Source organism: Eriocheir sinensis, chromosome 24, assembly GCF_024679095.1.
Source record: "Eriocheir sinensis breed Jianghai 21 chromosome 24, ASM2467909v1, whole genome shotgun sequence".
Lineage (NCBI taxonomy): Eukaryota > Metazoa > Arthropoda > Malacostraca > Decapoda > Varunidae > Eriocheir > Eriocheir sinensis.
In genome coordinates, this window is record NC_066532.1 from 7,050,858 (window position 1) to 7,065,732 (window position 14,875).

Genomic DNA, 14,875 nt, shown 5'->3' on the forward strand with positions numbered 1-14,875 from the left:
GGGCCAGCCGCTGACGCCGCGCTGCTGGGCGTGCTCAACGCATCGTGGACGGCGGGCCGCTTGCCACCCGCGTGGAAGGAGGTCGATATTCAACCCATCCCCAAGCCGAGGGAACCCACCAAGCTCATGCCCATCTCCCTCCTCAGCTGCACAGCCAAAACGGCAGAGAGAATGGTGCTGGCTCGGCTACAGTGGCGCTTGGGGCCCCTTCACCCACACGTATTCGGCTACACCCGCGCCGTGAGCACGGCAGACAGCATCCTCACCCTGCTGGCGCAGGCCAACCACCGCCCTACCGTTGTAGTCTTCCTCGACCTCGAGAAGGCTTTCGAGCTGGCAAGTCCTCGGGCCGTGCACGCCGCTCTCGTGCGGAAGGGGGTGCGGGGAAGACTGCTGGCCTGGCTCCGGGACTACTTGCATCACCGCCACGCCAGAGTCAAGTTTCAGGGCCTGAGGTCGAGCTCCCGGGAGTTCGAAAACGGGACGCCACAGGGCGGCATCCTCAGCCCCCTCCTCTTCAACCTGCTGATGGAGCAGCTGGTGGCCCTGCCTTTCCACGACGGCACCGTCCTTCTGAGCTACGCCGATGACCTCTCCCTCGTGGTCACCGGAAGGGGCAACAAGCTCAGGAGGACGCAGCAGGCGCTCGACCTCATCAGCGGGAAATGCGAGGAGCTGGGGCTGAAGATCTCGGCGGAGAAGTCCCGGGCCATGATGGTGAAGGCGGCAGACCCAGCCTGGCAGCTCCGCGTCCAGGGAGTCGACCTGGTGTGGATCGACTTCTACCAGTACCTCGGAGTGTGGGTGGACAAGCGGCTGTCCTTCACAGCCCACGCCACCTACCTGAGGGAGAGGACGCAGGCCAGGCTGAACGTGATGCGGGCCATGACACGACCCACCGCGGGCGCCACTTTCTCCGTCCTGCGCCTGTACTACGTGCAGGCTGTCCGCTCGCTGGTGGACTACAGCGCTCCCGTCCTCGTAGCGCTCTCCACCAACCAACAGGAGCGGCTCGAGGTGGTGCAAAACACCGCCATGAGGACCATGTTGGGGGCACCGAGGTGGTCCAGCGCATGCGTCATACAGAACGAGACCAGTTTGGTGCCCCTCTCCATCAGAGTCCAGCAAGTCATGGCCTGCCGCGTGGCCAGGGTGCTTCACCGTGACACGGAGGGCGTGGCGCAGAGGAGGCTTCGGCTCGCGCTGGTGCAGGACGAAACGTTCCTCCGCCGCAACCCGTGGCTGTTTCACGCACAGCTGGCCGTCCACAGCCTCGTCCGCATGGAGGGCTGGCCCTGGCCACAGGCGGACCTCCCTACCCCCACCTTCCGCGCCCCGCCCCCGTGGGAGCTCCCCTCCGCAGAGTTCACCGCCACTCAACTCCCCGCCAGCAAGGCTGTCTGTCCCACCGCTGAGCTGCGGCAGCACGCCCTCATGGCCATGGCGCGGGTCACCGAGCCAGGCTGTGCGATCTACTACACCGACGGCTCGGTTGACCCAGACAGCGGAAGGACGGGCGCTGCTGCCATCACTGGCGGGACCGAACTGGGCGTGCGCACCCCCGACCACTGCTCCACCCTGCAGACCGAACTGGTGGCCATCCAGCTGGCCCTGGAGCACGCCCAACACCGTCAGGAGGCCACCGTGGTGCTGCACACTGACTCCAAGTCGGGACTACGGGCCCTCCAGCAGCCGCAGCCCAAAGACGACGTGGGCCTCGTCACCGCCATCCTGGGCAGCCTCCAGAGCCTCGCCGCGCAGGGGCGGCGGGTGAGGCTCAACTGGATTCCAAGTCACGTGGGGGTGCTGGGCAACGAGGCTGCCGACGCGGCCGCCAAGAGAGCTGCGGCGAGTCCCCAGGTGACTAAGCACGTGCCCCCCAGCCTGCGGCAGGTGAAGACTCGAGCCAGGCGCGCCGCAATCCAGGCGACCCGCCACACACACCAGCAGCTGGAGGCCAGAAAGAGGCAGGCGGCATGGTACGCTGCCGCCACCGACTACCAGCCGCTCGACGCCTCCCAGCAGCAGCCCAGGGCGGGCGGCGTGCTGCTGCAGCGCGTCAGGCTGGGTTTCTGCGCCAGGGAGGAGCTGTACGACGGCTTCCAGGGGCAGGAGTGCGACCACTGCGGGAGAAACAGCCGCCACCCTCTGCTGCACTACCTCCTGTCCTGCCCGGCCACCGCCGCCCTCAGAACACAGTCGCCAGCACTCGCCCAGCCTGCAGGCGGCGTCCTTCTTAGCAGACGCGAGGGCAGGGCGGCCCATCTCGTCCGCCACACGCCCAGGGAGGTGATGCTGCGGGTGCTCAGGGCGGCACCCCCGCCCCGCTGACCTGACCTGCCCGCAACACACTCACCACCACAGGAAGAAGTCTGTGAGCAGCACAGCGCTCACACCGACATTCTGATTCCCTCACCGGAGGGCTGGTGCCCGCTTTGCATATGATATTGCATATGTTTCTTTTTTTTTTTTATCATGTAATGTATGCAATTTATGTGCAATAAACCATTAACTAACTTATCCAATAAAGTAACCCTGGTGGATATGACTTTCTCGTGAACCGATTAGCACTTAGAACACTCGCTACCACCAACAATTGGTGACCCCGGAGTGTTGCTAAGATTCTAGGTGGCTTATAACCAGTGCCGCTCAAGGGCACTCTCTCCCAGAAGGTGAACCTGAGTCAGAAGCATCTGATTCATTCGTCCTACCCTCTCCTGGGGCAATAAATCTCACCTCCGCTTGGGGTTCGTGGGATTGAGCCATGGGTCAGGAGAAGTATTACGCCGTGGGCGTAGTTGCCACCTACAGGGTTTCTTCCCCGCCCTCCCCCAGGCACCCTCTGTGCCCCTTCCCCAGGCACCTTCTGCGCCGCCTTCTGCGCCTTCCCCCAGGCACCCTCTGTGCCCTCCTCCAGACGCCTTCTGCGTCTTCTCTAGGCACTGTGCCCTCCTCCAGACGCCTTCTGCGTCTTCTCTAGGCACTCTCTGTGCCCTCCTCCAGACGCCTTCTGCGTCTCCTTCAGGCACCCTCTGTGCGCCTCCTTTAGGCATCTTCAGCGCCTCCTCCAGGCATCTTTAGTGCCCCCTCTCCAGGCATCTTTTGTGCCCCCTGGTGCTCCTCCCGGCGCTCACCCACCCACCCTCACCCCTCCTCCTTCCTGCCTTTCCGCTGGTACGGCGACTGAGACACGCACACCGTGTGACACTACACAGACTCAGTGAACACTCAAACACAGTGCGACACATTACTGAGACACACAGTGCCACACACTCAGTGTACACGCCACACACACTCAGTGTACACGCCATACAGAATCAGTGTATACGCCACCACACGCCACACACTCAGTGTACACGCCACACAGACTCAGTGTACACGCAGACAGTGTGACACCCCCCTGGATTACTAGCTGCCCCCTGGATTAACCACCGCCTCCTGGATCTACCACCGCCCTCTTGGATTATCCTACACCTGTGGATCTATGTGTACAGTGCAGTGTGTCCATCAACAGTTCAGTGCAGCAAGTCCCCAGCAACAGTTAGTGTCACAGTGTTACCCATTAAGTGTACAGTGTTGTTTTACAGTGCCTTCTTGGACACTGGTTCACTCCCCGGGCCACTGAGGGCCCTAGCACGCGCCAGTGCCTATAGTACACGCAGTTCGTTCTTTTCTCACGGACTGCCGTGGCTCCTGGCCCGTTGTACGCCAGCGCCCTTGCCAATCTGCTCCACACCGCTCAACTTCACCATGCCTGATGACGACAACTCTTCCGCTGCGGCGGTGGTGTCCTTCAAGGCGCCGCCCTTCTGCTCACAGTACCCGTCCATATGGTTCTCGATTTTGGAGTGCGGATTCAAGACTGCCAAAATTACTAACAGCCTTACTCAGTACACACACGCTGTTAGCCTCCTGCCCGCCGACGTCCTTCCACAAGTCTCTGACGTCATAGCCTCAGCCTACAACTCCGATCATGCCTATGAAGACCTGAAGACTGCCCTGTTGAAATTATCAACACCATGGCTAAGATCTGGAGGTGAACCGGAGGGTAGAGACTTGATCTCGCTCTTCTTGCTAAGACGTGTTTATTTTCAACGACAGGAACTTGTACAGACACAACTCGAGAAAGGCAAATATATACCTATCTCAGTTCAACTAAGAATACAAAACTTGATTTACAGAAACTAAATGAAATTAATTATAATAAAGGAAAATAATGGATTCAGTAATTTCAGCTTAAACTGCTGGATTTATAAAAATATGTGGAGGAGTAATTAAAGAAACTGTACGTACTTTACATGGGAAACTTAAATAACTTCTTCACTAACTTCAACATACTCCCCACCATAGGAGTCTAGCACTCCTATTACATATGACAACTGTATTCCTGAGTATAAAGCATCAACCTTAAATTATTCATACATATCACTTACGAAATACAATTCATAGCCTCAGAAACTAGTCCGTCAACTTGAACGTCAACTGAAGTTACAAGTCAAGTTTTCTAGGAACTTTAACAGACCTACCAGAGCGAGTACGAGTTTCAGCAGCTGTCTCAGGAAGTGGACTAGAATCTGAGGACTCCTGGACAGCTGCATCAACTTCAGGTAAATCTTGGACAGTCTCATTAACATCAGTATACTCATGGATAGATACTTCCAAGTTATGTAACTTCTGAACTGCCCTATTTAGTACTCCTCTGGAAGTCTTCACATTAACACTCCTGAGAACACCATCCTGACCAGGGAAAATATCTACAACCAATCCCAGGGGCCATTGTAGCCTTGGAATGTTGTCCTCCTTCACCAGGACTAAGTCACCTTTTTTAATACTGCATTTTGAAGTGAAACCCTTAACAACTGGGGGCAAATTGGAAATATAATCTGAGCTCCACCTCTTCCAAAATTTGTCTAAAGTCTGGTTTCTCAAATGTTCTCTATTCCTCAGATCTTGAGGGGAAATACAGGAAGGTTTAGGGTCCAACTCAGAGTACTGGCATTTTTGCCAATGAGGAAATGTGAGGGAGATAAAGGCGGAGAACTATTAGGGTCCTCCCCAACATAAGTGAGAGGTCTTGAGTTCTTGAGTCTTGAGCTTCTATTTCATGTAGTACAGTCTCTAGTTCACTTCTGGAAATATACTTAACACTTAAAGTTTTCCTCATGGCAGACTTGACAGATCTTATCAGACGTTCCCATCATCCTCCCCACCATGGAGAACGGGGGACTATAAACTTCCAGTGTGGAGATATGTGACCATAAACCTTCTGTATTTGCCCACTGCAAGCAACAAAAGTTTTGGCATTATCTGAGTCCATCACTGAAGGTAGCCCTCTCCGTGCAATGAATCTGCGTAGGGCAAGTGTAACGTCTTTTTTTTTCAAGCCAACGCTACATTCCTTCTGACGGCCACTGTTTAGATGGTAATGTGGAAGCGGGGTGGTCGTCTGGCTATTTCCGAGTGGTTGTCAATGATGTTGAGACAAGCCTCAGGACAAGTGAACACTCGTTCTGGGTTTTAGTGCGGCAATGATGGAAGGTGGGTGGATTCCCGTGTGAACCACTGAGACAATGTTTAGTCAAGGGGGAAGTGGTGATAACGTGCCTGTGTGGGTGTGGGGGTGTGTTCAGTAATGCCCAAATGGCAGGTTGACAGGCTTGAAATTATAGCACTTACAGTAACTTAATCACTTTTCTTATGTATAAATATAGTTACAGGCCCTGGGCGGTTAGCGGAGTGACAATTTTTAAATGAATACATACATATTACTGAACCTAACTATAACAGCCCCGGGTTCGACCCCTGGGCCATCACAGGTTAAAAAAAAAAAAGGGGGGAGGAAGAGGAAAAATAGTGACGCTAAGATTCCTCAACCTCAGAGAGTGTACAGCTGGGTTCGATTCCCTGCTGTTCCCTCTCGGTAAGCTGACACCAGGAGGTTGTAATATGGCACAACCCCCAAAGCCTGTGAGTGAGGAACGGCAGTTCTATGAACCAGGTGGGACGGAACTAAACTAACTGTTTAGTCCCCAGACTCTCCCTGCCCTGGCAACACTTGACTTTAACAACTGTCCCACCTGGCAGATAGTGTCCGTCGCTCCCCAGCTTACTGTGGGTTGTTCCTTGAGGTAGATGGTATCCTCAGTCCCAAGTTTGGTAGTGTGGGGTCGTGGTTACCTTCGGAGGTCGTGGTGGGGGAGATTGCGAGACTGCATCCTAGGCTAGGAAGGCTGTATGCATTAACACAGGACATAGACAGAATACAATTTATTGATTTGCTCCCCCTAACAATAATCCTCACTCCCGATGGGAGTGAAGCATGTTTTGGTTAATACACAAGTCACAATATCGACCAAAAAAAGAAAACCCTACCTAATATTTTGACTGAGGCTATGGACCTGGAGTCGCAGGCTTAAGCCTCTTCCAGAAAAAGTCGTCTAGGGTCTCTGGTTCTAACCATATCCTCACTAGACGAAGGAAGTGTAGCATGTATTGTTTACAAATGTGAAAACCTTTCTTCTAATCCCTAATATTCTTATTGACAAATGCTACACGCGAGAGAAATGAACCCATGTCGGGATATATCACAGGGCTACCGCCCGATTGGCTAGACACTCCGATTTCAACTGCCTGCACCGGCGTGCACACACACAAAAAAAACACTCATAACAAAAACCGGAAGAAAAGAGTAAGTGTGAGAGAAAGATCAGACTGTTACAGCTAAAGGGGGGGTGAGGTCACTGTTTTGCCCCTCGTCCACCAAGCGGATGCCCCTTACCCGGTTTACACAATTTCCTTGGCTTGGTGGGGGCCTGCGAGTTACACTATGTGGTTGTGCCATGCCTAAAGGGGGGTTTCGGAGCCGCTTCTACTCCCGGGGGGGCGGCAGGGACTGGACTGGCTCGCCCTTACCTTGGCTCCATTCAGCCACTCATGACTGAGGCCATGACCCTTGTCCATTACTGGCGACTGGGTCCATTCCAGACTCTCAATGGGGGCGGCTTCAAGATGGCGGGCCACTCGCCTTGTCTAACCCCTGGACAGCTGTCTCGCGCCCTCACCTGTGCCGTGCGGAAAGGTTAAGTCCAGAATGAATCACTGATGAACGCCGGCTAGGGCTATCTCTCACTCCCAGGCACTCAGGACTCTAGCGAGCGGTGAGCTTACCTGTGCCGTGCGGAAAGGTTAAGTCCAGAATGAATCTGGCCCGGCAGGGCGGTTTCTTCGCTACCTCTCCTGGCGACGTGGCCACCTCAAGGTTCCAACACTTCTCCTTATCGCCTTTCAGCTTGGTACATTAATCTATCCTTCTTCTGCCTTTCTGAGGTTGTCCTTTTGTGTGTTAATTCTAACCTTAATTTTCCCTTAATCTGTAAGTCCTAACGTAAATATCTATATATATAAATATGGGGATTCTGCTGGATTTATATCAGGGGTGCCAACTCAAGCCGTGGTTTGTATTTCTCGTTCTCTTCCCTTACCGACTTATGACATATTAACCTCTACGGGTATTGTTTCGGCTGAGGAGAAACTGGATCCGGTAAATAGCCATGGCCGTGTACAACCCAATGGGCACGGCACGTGAATTCGATGTGGATTATTCATGGATTTCTGGTGAAATCTTGAGTACGCAAGTATTCACTAAATTTCCACGTCTTTTCCACATGGATAACTGGTTACCAGATTCACGTGAATAACTGGAAAAAGAAATCACGTGATTTCTTTAGCAATTTTATACACGCATAAATCTGGTACTTGAATTCACGTGATAATACATTACTGAAAATGGCATTCTGGGCGTTAATTATATACTTTTGTTAACATTAAATTTAAAATAAAATAGTAAAAATAAGGTCAGTCCAGAACATTATACATCCACCTTGATTAATTTTAGTTGTTATATTTCATCTGTAGCCTACTAATGATAATCCATATATTCGCAACCTTCATACATATATATAGGCTACAAAATTTTGAGCTGCCCGCTAAATCAAATAGTCTACCCGGCCGCCAGGCAATGCACCATGCAGTCACCGAAACACGGAGATTAAATTGAGTATTCATCTCTCTCTCTCTCTCTCTCTCTCTCTCTCTCTCTCTCTCTCTCTCTGATGTATTTATTTTCTTTACATCAATAAATTATTTTAATTTTAATTTGAATTTTTCTCTATTGTTGTCCGTAAATGCTGGCAAACCACAAAGTAATCATATTATGTATTATGAAATAGATTTCAGGGTAGCATTGTTGGAATATATTAAGGAATTATCACCATAGTAAGCTAAAATAATAGGGCGAGGGAGTTTGCGCAACGCGCTGCTCGGATGGTCTGCCATGTACGTGCCAGCCTCGGCCGTTGGCGCGAAAACTGTGGGAAAGACAGGGACACTTCAGGAAGTCTCAGGCTGTTTTGGAGCCTTTCGTGGCTGTGCTAGCAAATAGCAGGTATGTAGTGATGTATTCAAGTGTGAGGATTACCTGTGGGCAAAGTGTAGGATGTCAGTGGAGTGTACAAGGAAAGGAAGAGCGTGATTGGAGAGAGTGTTGGACAAGAATTTTTAGGCGGCAGTGAATCTAGTCCTAGATCGAGTGTTTCTTCATCTGCTCTAGGGGCTATGTGAGTTGCAGCGGCTGTGCAAGAAAGACGCCTGTCTGCCCTACGGTAGTGATAGGTGTGCTCGTCACCTCTTATCCAGAGATGACCCTACCGGGGTGGAGTGGAGTGGGGTGGGGCCTGAGTGGAGTGGTTCTTACCTGGTTGGGCTCCCGAGGGAACCCCACAATGGCTAGCACGCCAGTCCGGAAATTTTTTAAAAGAACAGAGGACTATAAACTGAAGAAATGGCTGGAAAGTGTGCTATACACCCAAAGTATGTACAAACATTTGTAGTACCAATACGAACACTCAAACACTGGTGGTCTGAGTTTGTAAAAAATTCTCAATGATTTGGTAAAAAATCTAAGCCCTTTTTTTAAAAAAAAGTTCCCAGGTGGGTAGGTATCAGAGCCGGCGTGTGCCCCAACTCTATGCCTCAAAATGCCTTAACAATTTATAAAATAAAAATTCCGGAGGGGGCTCACAGCGCCCAATTCTCAATCAGCTGGTAAAAAAATTAAGGAGACTTTTTTCAAGGCAAGGAGGGCCCAGTCAGGGAAGGATCAGGGAGCCGTGCATGGGCTTCCTGCGTTCACTTTTGTCCACGCAGGTTCCCCCCCTCCCACACACACACACACACAATTTCAGGCTTCAGTTTTCTGGATCCGTCTCTGGTTTGTATTGTGTCAATCATCGAGTGGCTTAAAATTACCTAAATGTCACCATGATACCTAACTAGTTGCACATGAAACAAAAATTCAAAAGATGCCACTATAAAAAAAAATGGGGCTATGAAAACCCTGCCCGCACCACAAACGGGCAGCTATTTTCATCAGATATTGATGTGCATTTTTTCATAAATTTGGCCATTTTTTCCATCGCAATTATTTTCATTTTCCTCCCTCCTAACCTAACTAAAACGGTAATTTTTTACTTTAGCCACACCAGCAGAATAAACTATTTACGGCTTCATATTATAGTTGAGGGAGGTCTATAAATGTCCCTCAACTATAATATGAACCCGCAGATAGGAAAACGTAGGTATTTTTTTTTTTTTTTTGTAAAGGTCCAGTATAACTCCGGCGCCTTAATTTTGGTCTATTTTCTTCCAAAACCTCACATAAGCCATGTATTCAAATATAAATAAGCGTTGTTCATTACCCCAAAACCGTGGTAAGAAGCCCAGGTAGGCGAGTGATATGTGGCGTTAGGTTATGTGCACCCGACTACCCCTTGATGTTAGTTTAGCGTTCCTAATGCTCCCCCGACATGCTCTTTTTTAATACTTTAGCTGGCGGCCTTGTGCCTCGCATGTCGGGGGTCAAAGGAACGCTAAACTAACATCAAGGATAGTCAGTGCACATAACCCAACGCCACATATCACTCGCCTACCTGGCCGTCTTGCCACGGTTTTGGGGTAATGAACAACGCTTCTTTATATTTGAATACATGGCCGAAGCTCTTTTGTCATTAAGACACCCATTTATTAAACAGGTCTAACACCTCTACACTCGAGAACCCCGTAAAGTAAGATAAATATTAATTCAATTAATGCAATATCTTACCTTGTAATGGGGATAGAGACCCGGCGGGGACACTTATAGAAACCTTAACCATAATGTAAGACTCCAGTAAGGCAAACAAGGCCGTAGGTAAGGTAATCTTTTGGTGTAGCTAAAGTAAAATATTACCACTAAAACTTATATTGCATGGCATAGTAGGTAGTTTCCCACAACCATTTTCAGTTTCTCAATTTTCTAAATATTTAACCCAACTGTCCTTTATATATATGTTTTTTTTTTTTTCACATCTTGGCCACTACGCTTGTTAATGACACTGGCCTATAGTTTAACGGATCCTCTTTACTGCCACCTTTAAAATTGGTTTGATGGTTGCCCTCTTCCAATCCACTGGTATTTTCCCGGCCCTGTGCCAGTGAGACATATCAAGTTACTCAATTTACCCGCTAATTGTTGTATGCACTCTTTTAGCACCCAATTTGATACCCCATTTGGCCCTCCTCACTTTCTTGCATCCAGTTCCTCCAATAGTTTTATAATTTCCTCTGTTAATGTTTGTACTGTGGTGCCCCGCGAGCCGCGACACCACTCGTGTCATCATCATCTTCACCGGCAATATTTTCCGATGACAACAGCGGTATCGACCGCTAAAACACAACACGGACTCCAACACATGATTGTCCCCACTGTTCATTTACCAACCTATACACAATTGTAATTGCCCATTAACGCACCCGCTTATCTCTCTAAGCCAAACACAATCAACCGCGGCTAAAACACGATCAACCGCGGAACAAAATGTTATGAAAACAAAGCTGCGTCACCGCGTGAATTAAGCATGTCGGTTAGGTAGATTATTGTATGAGCTCGGTGTGAGTTTGATGTATGACTCACACGCCTGACGTATTACCCTCGCGATGTCTGCCTATATAAGAAGCATTTCTCCAGGCTTGACCTCAGATCAACCAGCACTCTGTTCGTTGCTGGACACTCAGTTGTCCTTCCCTAGACAACATGGGTAGAACATTCATCGTTGCTACTGTGAGTATGGAGTAATGTGGTACCATAGAGGAAAGCGTATCTAACATATCTATTGTGTTCTATTATCTTAGTTTTACTTAGGATTATATTTCTATGATACTTTATTGTGTGAGTTTTTACTCAATATTATACCAGTGTTAACGTCAGTAACCAATAGTGAAAGAAAACCTGAAGACTCATTGAGTCTAGTAAGCCAGTCGCTGGTTTAAACAATATTTTTACCCTCTGTAATATTAAGTAGTATTAAGGTAGAATAAAATACATATAAGAAAGGCGACACCGTTTCATCACCCCATTTACGAACTCCTTTAAATACTCCTAAAGTACTAGAATTTTAAGTCAAGTGTCACTAATACAAACAGTGTGTCGTCGCCCCTGTGTGACCCGGGATTGCGGGTTACAACAGTACCCTTTCCAGTGCCCTTCCAGCCACTGACACTGTATCTATCTCAGCAAACTCCCTCTCCCTTGTGAACACACTTTGAAAACATTTATTTAATACTTCTACTACCTCATTAATATTACCAAACATTTCACCATTCACTTTAACTTTCAGAATCTCATCTTTATTTTTCAGTTTCTTATTTAAAAACTCATAATCACTTATCTACAATATTTTTCTCAAACTTCTTTTTTTCCTGCCTTCTTATTTTGACATATTAATCTCTCTTCCTTTTGTACTCATTCCATAAATCTCCACTACTGTTCCTTGTCCATTTATGCTATGCCCACTCCTTAACTTGCATGGCTTCTGCACACTTTGTTATACCACTCTTCTCTTGATGTGTGTGTGTGTGTATTTTATTTTTCTTGTAATTGGGAAGTTATTTAGCATCCTCAGTTATGTATTATTTTTTCTTATAGGATTTCAGAAGCGAGTGTTACAACTTCTGCTGGACATCAGGAAAACTGTTTCGGATACGAGCACATGTGGTGGTAAACCAGCTGACACAGCTTGTACTCTTACAATCAAACGGAATAATTCCCTGGAAGAAGTGCAGAATCTAGAGGATGAATTGGTTAATCCCAGTTATTTCATGGAAGTGTGCAACCAGTGCGTCCGCATAGGTGGCTATAATAAGAGATATGGTCTCTAATTTGATGTGCAGGTTTATGACCAAAAACCTCATGTGTCAGTATAACATGCTTGGGCAGAGAGGCAAGTTGTCTTTTAGAAAAACAAAGTTATACAATGTGATTCAGGAGAGCGTGCTTAAAAAGTTCTCAGATTCAAATGTGACAGAAATACAAATGATAGTTGCAGCAAAATTGCGTAATGCTCCAAAATTGAAAAATGAAAATTAGCTGATGTAAAATGGTACTTACAATCAGTTAAGATCTGCAAGAATGTTAAAACAAACCAATCTTTGTCTCATGCATGACCTTGGTGAAGTAAAGTATTTTCATACCAAGACGAACTGCAATAGCGCAGTGAAAAATCTAGTCATACTCACTGCCACCAGGAGTCTAACCCGGGTCTCTTGAGTGAGAGCCAGACAGCAAGACCACTACACCACTGTGGTGTAGGGGTCTTGCTGCCTGGCTCTCACTCAAGAGACCCGGGTTCGACTTCTGGTGGCAGTGGGTATGACTAGATAAAGTATTTTCATTTTGTATGTTACTAAAAAAATGCTGGTAAATTTATCTCATGACTGATTGTACACAGATGACCTCATATATTGTAACTATGTGTACATTTCCCTTCCTCCCCCCTCTCTCTCTCTCTTAAAGAAGCTCTTTTTCTATCAGAATGACAAAATTTATTGATGTGTAAACAGTATAAGGGGGGATGTTAGAGAAGCTTAAGAATGAAAGAACCAGGACCGCCGAGAACCGAACCTCAGACAAGCTGTTCCCGCCACCACGCTAACCTGGTCCTGGTTCTTTCAACTTGTCGTTATGGGATTCAAGCTTAAGAATGGTTTTAAGATGTGGAGAGAGACTTACTGCTGTAAAATTTGAACCGATTGGGATATTACCTCATGATATTTATGTGAGATGATATTAATGATCTCAGATTATAAAAGCAAACTAGTATTATTAACAGTGATTTATTTTGTAATTTAGTAATAGATATAACATTTTAATTTATAATTTTGCTTTTGCCTACCACTTAGGTTCCCATGTATTTTTACGTAAATGAAAAAGTATGGAGCTACACAAGTATCAATTCACAAAATGCTTAATTTCATTGACAACTGTGGTCTGTATTGTTTTAAGCATATTGTGTACTTGTGGCAGGCCTGGTATTCTTTGCATATATTCCCCCTGGGGCTACATAGATGCTAGAATGTAGCCCTCTCCATGTCGGCTGTGTGCCGTAAGAGGCGACTGATTCTGGCCCTGGGTGGGGATCTCTTTTACTAGCCCATAGCAGGTCTTTTTACCGCTTGACATATTTTCCCTTCTCATTTCCCTTTGCTTTCTGTCCATTTTCTTTTACGTTCTCTTACTTTTCCGAGTGGTGGGCTGACTCTTTGTCAGAGTGAGGGTTGGTGTCCTTTACTTCCCATAGCCATTTCTGTCTTTCTCTTGTTCTATATACCTCTACTGTTTAGGGTGACACTAGGCTGGGGATCTGCCCATTCTTCTCTACCTTTTATAGTCCCACTTGTGGCACATGCCCAGGGATAATGCTAGGCACAAGTGCCATGGGAACCCATTTATTGAGTCGTGGCCCGGGATGGCGGATGGTCACCCTCACAGTTCAAGGGTGGTTTCTGCTGTTCTGGACCATGGCATGGGGAGGTAATGCATAGGAGCAGGTGTCAGGCTATGGATGGATTGTGGCTAAACAAAGTTTTAATTTTTTGTATTACTGGGATCATCCATTTATATATTGCAGTTATTCTTCATTCAAGTCAGATATCTTGAAAGCCTTTATATATAAAAATGCAAGCACTAACTTTTTTTTTTCATAAAATATGGAAATTATTTTGGTTTTGATATTTTTACAAGGATGAAGATTATTAAATTTATGAAAAAGTGTAAGACTGAAGAATATATATATACACACTTTCTGTATTACTTGTATTTTTTACATGCCTACCTTGTATTCTGAAATTGCACAGTACTATGGTTGCATTCAACAAGTGTGAAGGCTGCATTATCGTGCTCTACCAGCCTGCCTGTCAACAATGTGCGGTCTCGTAAAGGATATGTTTCTGTTTATAATAGCCTATTCGACTATAGCTTACGTAAATGATACAGAAACATATACTGAGAGACTGGATGCACTGATGACATGCAGATTACCAGAGCACGATAATGCAGCCTTCAAACTTGTTGGAATCAACTACAAAAGCTCAGATAATTCACGGATAAATAAACACATGGATAATTCCACCAGATATTACCGTGTATTACACGTGAATTTGTACACGTGTATTCCACGTGTTCATTTTCACGTGAATTCGATTTTGTATTTTCCATCAAATATCCATGAGTAATCCACGTGCAGGATCCACGTGTATTCCACGTGAATTACGTGACATTTGCCCACTGGGAAGGGATTATTCCCAATTTTCCAAGTTGGCTTTTAACTAGCTTCTGCGGTGTTGGTATGCCGGCAGGTACGTTACATAACTAACTATCTATCAGGGAGATTGGGGAACATTTGAATGCTTATCTGTGTTGACGACCCTTGAAGTGCTGACTGGTGCAGGACGGAGGAAGGCACTGGGGCGATTGAGGTGCCGGCGGGTGGGGGTGGAGACTGCC

The 14,875-nt window shown here is 47.4% G+C and overlaps 1 long non-coding RNA gene across 1 annotated transcript; it reads left to right on the forward strand.

The window, feature by feature from the left end:
• The first annotated feature begins 7,804 nt into the window (after nt 1–7,804).
• On the forward strand, nt 7,805–14,177 carry LOC127002818 (uncharacterized). Its single transcript, XR_007756556.1, has 2 exons — nt 7,805–8,443; nt 12,020–14,177. It is a non-coding gene; the product is annotated as an uncharacterized LOC127002818 (long non-coding RNA).
• The last annotated feature ends 698 nt before the right edge of the window (nt 14,178–14,875 follow it).